General features: G+C 44.7%; 1 non-coding gene across 1 annotated transcript; it reads left to right on the top strand.

Moving 5' to 3' along the window:
* The first annotated feature begins 221 nt into the window (after positions 1 to 221).
* Positions 222 to 328, top strand: LOC129062511 (U6 spliceosomal RNA). The gene has a single exon (XR_008528297.1). It is a non-coding gene; the product is annotated as a U6 spliceosomal RNA (small nuclear RNA).
* Positions 329 to 7,932: the final 7,604 nt, after the last annotated feature.

Genomic DNA, 7,932 nt, shown 5'->3' with positions numbered 1-7,932 from the left:
ATTTCTCTGCTCCTCTCAATTCAATACATGTTGGTTAGGTACCCCATTGATCAGGCTAGATGACTGAGCACCTCAAAATGAGATGCTCTCTGCCTTCAAGGAACCCACAGCTTACAACATAGTAGAAATTTTTCCTAGAGTACCTTCTTTTTTTTCAAATTTATACTGAGGACTGAAATATCGAGATATCATTTAGAGTCAGTAAAGATTTTCTTATAGAAGTGCTCGCTTTGGCAGCACATATACTAAAATTGGAACGATACAGAGAAGATTAGCATGGCCCCTGCGCAAGGATGACACGCAAATTCGTGAAGCGTTCCATATTTTTCTGCTACCTAAATCCGGAGGGGGTCCCTATTAGCTCTCTGTGTCTGTGATTATATAGACTAACAGTTCCTAACCCTATCAGTCTATGACTCTTTTTTCATGTTAAATATTTTGCAACTGTCCCTTTTCCATGCTGGCATTAAATGAATAGAAAATATAACATTAAGTACCTAATTTAAAAAAGATCAATTTAATGTTTACACTGTATATGAAGAAGAAATAAAGGGAAAGCAACTTATAATAAAATGTAGTATCAGAATGTTAAAAAAAAGATTTTCTTATAAAAACTCAAACTCTTTGAAGATTATGTGTGAATCAATCATTCATGCATTAGTATGAATTCATTCAATACGATAGTTTTCTCTCTCATACCTAGTTACGCAGCTGCCCAACCAGAATAAAGATTCTAGTTGGAGGAGGAGGAGAGAATTTGGTATCATAAAACAATTTTGGAGGTTGGCAGCCTCAGAAAAGCACTTTGAACAGCAAAAGAGCACTGTTCATCAAGAAAGAGATTCCTTTCACCTGAGGCTTGCCAAATACTCAGTGACGGATGGTGATAATGTGGACCAAGGCTGAATCAGAGACTCTGAAGAGCGTATTTCTTCAGCTGTAAAACCCGTTGGTCCTATTCTCAGCAACAACAGGTAGGACCGGTTTACTGGACATCACCCTCCACTGGTCTGAAGCTCCAGGAGATCGGGTCACTCCCTGTCCTGTTCATAACTGTGTCCCCACTCACTGCCTCACACAGCACCTGGTCTGCATTTAGTAAGTGCTCTTAGGTACTTGTTGAGAGAATGAATGACTGAATGAATGAGTGAAGCGACAGGAGGATACAAACTGATATAGGAGGACGTATGAGGGGGAGTTACGTTAGGTTGACGGGCTTGGCTTACAAAGAGCAGCACAGAGGAGGTTTTTCAATAGTGTCCTCCTAGAGGACGATGGATGCTGTCTCTCTGAAGAGTTGTCACTCCTTGAATTCAGGGCCGCTGCCCAAACTTGCTCTACGGGGTTGTGTCCACCTAGAAGAGGGATGTGGTGGCTGTGCTATGTCCTTTAAGAGAAGTCTTCCCGCCCCCGGCTGGCATGGGGTGGAGACAAGTCGGTCTGAAGGCAGGGGAGAGACCAATTGTCCTTCAGTGGGCCCATTCAACCTGAGGTGCCAGAGTCGCCGTGTGCGACTGGCTGCATACTGATGACCTATTTTTCAGCTCCGAGTGACGGCAGGTGTGGTTAACTCAGCAGTCTTTCACCTTCTGCTCTATCACTGTCCCCTCTCCCAAGCTCAACTTAGAGATTGTTCCTTCCTTCCTGGTGTCCTTTTTTCCCTGGTCTCAAAAATAAAGAAATGTCATGCACCCGCCATACATCTCCCTCTCAGCAGCAGGTGGCAACTTCTGATTAGCGGGACAGCACAGGAGCAGTGGAAGGCGCCGTGGCAACACTCGCTGCTCCGCCTGGCAGCCCCGCCATCCCTCAGAGACCCGTGCTCTCTGTGTGTCAACAAGAAGCTGTCTGGGGAATATTCATGTAGCCGGGCTTAATGAATTCAGCTGTTTGCCAGTGCAGCAAATGGGGTTTTTCTGCCAGTGATATTAGGATCAAGCTGAGTAATAGGATGTGTCCATACTAGAGTCATGTTCATTTATTACTTTCTGTGGGAACACACAGATTAAGAGAATCACATTTTGCCTGACTCTGTAGCTGAGGGACCTGCTCGTTAAAAATTTCCACTCAAGCAACCTTGAGCTAAGGATTTGTATTCCAAAGAGCTGGAATTATTTCACTAAAAGTATTAACTTGCAAAGTAGAAGAATCCCACAAGCTCAGTGAGCACAAATGACTCTGCCTTATATACAATCTCTCCGGGGAAGCTAACCTTAGTGGACGAGAAAAGCTGTAGGTGTGCAGAGTAGACAACCCAGGGCAGTGGCTGACACGGGCCATCCTTCACCATCACGTCAGGTGGCTTTTTAAAATGACAACATAGGATTGACTTTAATTGCCTTTGAAGTTGCACAGGGAGCAAGAGCAGCCTTCTAAGTCATTGGGAGACACAGCCATTATGTGATTTCAGGAACTGAGGGGAAGGTTCTTTCAGTCCTATTCAGAAACCTCTCATCTGCTCAACTGATGACTAAATTCCCACCATTTCAGAATCATCCCTTGGCCGAACCATCACTAGGAAGCGTCACACGTTAAGCCGCTCAGACTTGTCCGTGCAGCCTGCACACAGCTGTCTGTGGGGGCCCTCGTAAACACTGTCAGCACGAATGATGCTTGTAAAACGCGTTCTTGTCAATGAGTTTTAATGGAAAGCTCTGGGATCTGGAGGAGAGGAAGGAGAATACAGACAAGGTGGAGAGGGGATGAGTAGCAGTTCCAGCAAGAAAAATTGGATTGGAAGATGAACTTTGCCTATTTCATGGTCTTACAAAGGAAAAGTAGCAGAAGCTACTTAACAAGCAGAAGTCCCAGTCTTTGTCACTATGGAGTTTACAAATCTAGAACACTTTTTTAAGGTGCATTTCATGCAGCTTAAACACTTGGTCTCTGCAAAACGGAAACGATGGGCTTAAAAGTGCTATCCTGGTCTATTTTCTTCCAGTGGGGAAGGAAAAAGCAGATGTGAAAGTGAAGGTTTTGTGAGAGCACACAGACCCACCCCTTCTCTTCCCAGCATAGCGCGAGGCAGCCCTGGGGAGGGGGTGTTGAAGCCTTCCCTGTTCCTCTGTGGGTCTGTCCAGCCACATCTGCCTGGGAAGGAGGCTCTCTTGGCACCAACTTGGCATTTGTAGCAGTCAGTTGTTTTTTTGTGATCTGGTGATGTTACCCATATTCCCTGAAAGACAATAAGGCAATTCCTTCAGCTCAGACCCCCATGTCAGCAAACACAGGAGCCTTCCACCAGACAAGCACTGCCCTCAGCCCAGCTCCAGTGCCTTCCCATTGTTCCCCAGATGCTGCTCTAGGGATCCGCTTGCTTTTTCTTCTTCACAGACGTTCCTCATATCTACTCTTCTCAGACCGCTTCTCTTCTCAAGACTAACTTCTGAGTAGATTATTAGCTCCTCAGCTATACTCTTCCTTGTTATCCTCAAACGCAAACACAAGGGCCTTTTGTGTTTTTAACCAGTTGCCAGGATGCAAAGATGTTACAAGCATGAGGTGAACACACAGGTTCCAGAGTTTTACTCAGTTCCCCTGGGCCAATCACCAAGTTACGCTCCCCAGTACCACTCGGTTCTTAGTTGTCTTTTCTTCTTAGCCCTGGACAGTCACATGATCCCACTTCATTGCCGTCTTCAGGCTGAAACCTTCCAAGTCTCTGTCTCTGATCTCAGTTCTTTCTCTGAGCATGAATCCTCCCCATCCAACTGCACAATCAACAGTCTTCATTCAGGACGAAGTCAGCATGTGCAAAGCAAAACCCATTAAGAGTTCCCTCAGAGTATGCTCTTCCACTTGACTCTCTTTACTGGCATGCGCATCCCCCTAATCACTTAAGCCCCAAATCTGGGAACCTTCCCAGCCAGCTTCTTCTCTTTCATCCCCATGCTCCCTTGCCTACATACAAAATCTTATACCTCCTCACCACCTCTGTTCCTGACCACGCCCTTCTCTACCGCTGTCCTGAGCCTCAAGCTCTCACTACCTCTCCCTTGCACTTTCAATAGTAAGAGTTACCCCTGCTCTGTCTTTGGCAAGGTTACCACAGAATGTTTCCCGAGAGGCAGATGTGTTGATGTCATCTTCATGATTAAAACCCTCAGCATGTAATCCAAGCGTCTCAGGGTGGTTTTTGAGGTAGGTGGTGAGGTGTCTTTGCTAACTCTTTGCCTTTATCTCCAGTGAAGACCCCCACCTGCTCCATTCCACATCCCCTGACAATCTTCAAGACCATCCACCCTTCTTTATACCTCTATGCCTTATTTATTATGTGCCTTCTGCCACTCACTAATCCTGATGTTAAGTCTCTTTTTTCCAGAAAACCTCCCTCTCTAGCAGGGAGGTCTGAAGTTCAATTTAGGGTAGAACAATAACTGTGACGTAGCTGGCCAATAGTTCAGGGAAATTCAACTGCCTTCCCAATCTAAGGCCCGTTATGGTAGTTTGGCGCAGCACAAGTGGCCTGGCCCTTTATTTCTAGAATAAATATAAATACAGTTTAGCTTAGCTAATATAAAGAGCTTATATAGATAAGGAAGCAATCTCTGGAGTCAGAATGCTCAGGTTCTAATTCTCATTACTTAACCCTTAGTTTCCTCATCTTTAACACTGGAATAACAGTAATGCCTATCCCATAATACATTGTGAAACTAAAGGAATTAATCATGCAAGTAAAATCCTAGATTTTAGAACAGTTCCTGGCAGAGAATAAATACTTGGTAAATGTTAGCTATTGATGTTGTTATTAGTAGCGGTAGTAATAATAATAGAATTCCGTTATTCCTATCAAATCATCAGGAGGATTTTACCCCATAAGTGTTGAAGAGATTATGGGGTGCCTGGGTAATTCGGCTGTCCTGTTTGCATTCTGGTTGGTGGCAGAAACTGATTGGCAGGTGCAGCGATGCAAATGAAAACACAACCCATTCCTCCGCGCCCCACCCTGCTTTATATTTTAGAAAGGGAGCTCAGAGCCTGGTAGATCTGGTGTTGGGTAAAGTACTTTCCGCCTGTTTAGGCGTAAGGCCGCCCGAGTCTCCAGAATTCAGCCAGAACTCAGGCTGCTCTGAATCACTTCAGGGTCCTGATCCTAATGCTAAGCTGTAGGCTATAATTTATGTCACTCTTGCCTCTGTGATCTCCTGTGACTCCAACGGCGACCTCCCACCCACAGGCAGACTCTGTTACATGCCTTTGGAAATGCTCTAGTTGCTGCCATTTGGATGGACATTGAGAAAACACCTTTTTAAAAAATCTAAAATATTTGCTTTGGTGGTTTTTTGTAGACACAGCCGAAAGGGACCCTTGGCAAGTAGGCTTAACTCAAACCACTGGGCAGAGAAAATACCCTGGAATTTGTCCTGACTTTATAAGAAGGGCCATATTTCTCAGCTGACTAGGAAGAGCCTTAAACAGGCAATAAAGGGAGGAAGGAAACTAACGAGACATCTCTTTCCTCACAAATAATGGGGGCTGTCCGTGCGGTCTGCAGCGGCTATAGCATCTTTTACACTTTGGTGACAATCAAATGCCTTGGAGAGAAGGGGAAAAAAATGAAAGAAAACCCAATAGAAGGCAAATAACACTGCCATCTATTAACAAATTATTATAGGCGGAGGCAGGCTTTAATGAGATTTTAACAAAAGAAATGTAGTTGCATTCCTCTGGGGCAAAGAGATTTTATTATGATGTGAATGACTGAGCGGGTAAGAGGCCCTCCCTCGGAGCTTCAGCAAAGAGGAAGCGTGTGAGCCCTGCGCCGCACTCCCGAGGACCACTGTTCCACAGGAAGTTTCAGTTTGGTACGTGGCCTGGTGAGCCAAGCGAGTCCTTAGGAAAATTGTTCTAGACCTTTGTGTTGTGATTCCAATACTTCATTGTCCTTTCTGGCTATCTTAAAGGGCATAAGGAATAAGAGATTCTTAAGTCAGAGGGTATAGCGACAGCCTTAATTTGGAAGAATGAGGCTGACTGGAGTCACGACCTGCCTGCCAGTGACCTTGTAAAACCACTGGGGTGTCAGAAGAGTAGGTGATGTGAGTCTAATGGTTCAAGAGAGGAAAGAAAAAATAGACTGCATAGAGTAGGTCAGAGGGAGGGAGGAAGAAGTGCAGTTCAGGAAGTCTGAGTGCACTCTGCTCGGACGTGCTCAAGGGCTTGCATGCAATGGGTTTTTCCTTTACTTCTCCCATCCCTTTCATTTGGCCAAGTGAAAACTTAGAGGTAGTCAATAGTACCAGGGAGAGGAATAACCATTTCAGTGCTAATATTTATGCTACCCAGGAATTTGTTTTGTTTGAAATTTGTGCTTCTGATGCCTCTCTAAGGGAAACTGAAGAACAGCTGGGACGATCTGACAGTGCCTGGACTATTAAATAGCATCATTCCTTAGGAAAGGGACACTGGGCCACAGACGGGCTGCGGAGGAAGGGCAAGTAAGTGGTCTCCCTCTGACAAAGGTTCTTTGCTTGATCAAACTTTAGTCAGGCGCCTGGACTTCTCCCTAACCCTGCCTGGGCATTATCCTTGTAAAGTCCTGTTTTAGCAAGAACCCCTGACCTTATATCTGATCAGATTCCTCATCTCCCTCCATCCCCCAGGTGATGTCTGGTTACCGTGACCTGTCATCAGCAAGGACCTCATTAGGTCAGTTTAGCCACAATCCCCCGACCCCTGCTGCTTCTCTTAGCCATTTTTCTTTCACTGACGCCCTCCCTGCTCCTCTAAATTCCCAGTGGCCCAGACAGTATTTGGGAGCTGAGCCTGGGTCTCTTCCCTTATGGCAATAGTCCAAACAAAGTCTGTTTTGGCCACTGTCCTGTCTGGCTCTGGTTTTCTTTGACCCCTACCTGATGAGGGGTCAGGGAGACTGATCTCTCAGCGGCTGGGGCACAGTGTAAGACTATTACCTCTTGTGGCAGGATGACAACCAGAATAGCTCTGTACTCTGCTGGTTATACTCCCCTTGAGACTAATGGCAGACACTGGCTGTTAAAATATTTAGTGTCCGATAATATATGATAAATGAGTAAGAAGTATAATAGCACTTCCCTTAATGGCTCACACTGTAGGAAAGAGATTTAATAGAATTGAGGATCAACTTAAAATGACATGGAAGATAAATCTCAGGAATGAATATATATATATATATATCTCCCTCCACCAAAAAACACCTGGAATTATTTTCTGGCAGGTGGACCCCTTGTAGTGCAGGCTTCCCTGACTAGGGGAGTGTTCCAGGAACCCATCTGAATCAGTGCACCAGCTGGCGTTGTTGTGAGATGCTGAGTTTGGCTTCAGTGAATTTTTCTGAAGACTCTTTCAATGTATTTGCCCATTTCGTGATGGGTGATTTACAAGTGCACCTGCCCACAATGTGCTGAGTGTTCAGCAGTTTTTGACCGAAAATGGCATGACCCCCGTGCCCCACCCTCCCTGTTCACCTGATCTCGCCCTGAGAGACTTTTTGTTTGTTTCCCCAAATTAAAAAATCCTCAAAGGGGAACATTTTGCTGATGTGGAAGAGGTGAAATAAAAAACAGCAAAAGCACTAAAAGGTATCAAAATCAACTAGTTCAAAACTATTTTGAGCAGTGGAAATAAACATCTCAGTAGGGATATTGCATCAAAGGGAGAGTGCTTTGAAGGTGACTGAAATTTAATCATGTAAGAATAAATACACACTTTTTTATAAATAAATTCTGTTCTTTGCAGGGTCCCTCCTCATATATATACACACATATATTTTTAATACAGAGAGCTCATTTTGTTAGAAAATAGTGCGATTGTCACTACTAACTGACATTTGTTAACTACTTACTCGAGGCCAGGGGCTGTTGTAAGTGTCTGCACCTGTTAACCCTATGCTTCCCATGCTATCTGTGATGATGAACCAGTATGTTTTAAAATTTTCCTGTCTCTCATAGACAA

This window comes from Pteronotus mesoamericanus, unplaced genomic scaffold, assembly GCF_021234165.1.
Source record: "Pteronotus mesoamericanus isolate MK-2021 breed Mesoamerican mustached bat unplaced genomic scaffold, CSHL_Meso_final scaffold_705, whole genome shotgun sequence".
Classification (NCBI taxonomy): domain Eukaryota; kingdom Metazoa; phylum Chordata; class Mammalia; order Chiroptera; family Mormoopidae; genus Pteronotus; species Pteronotus mesoamericanus.
This window is presented reverse-complemented; position numbering and strand designations above follow the sequence as displayed.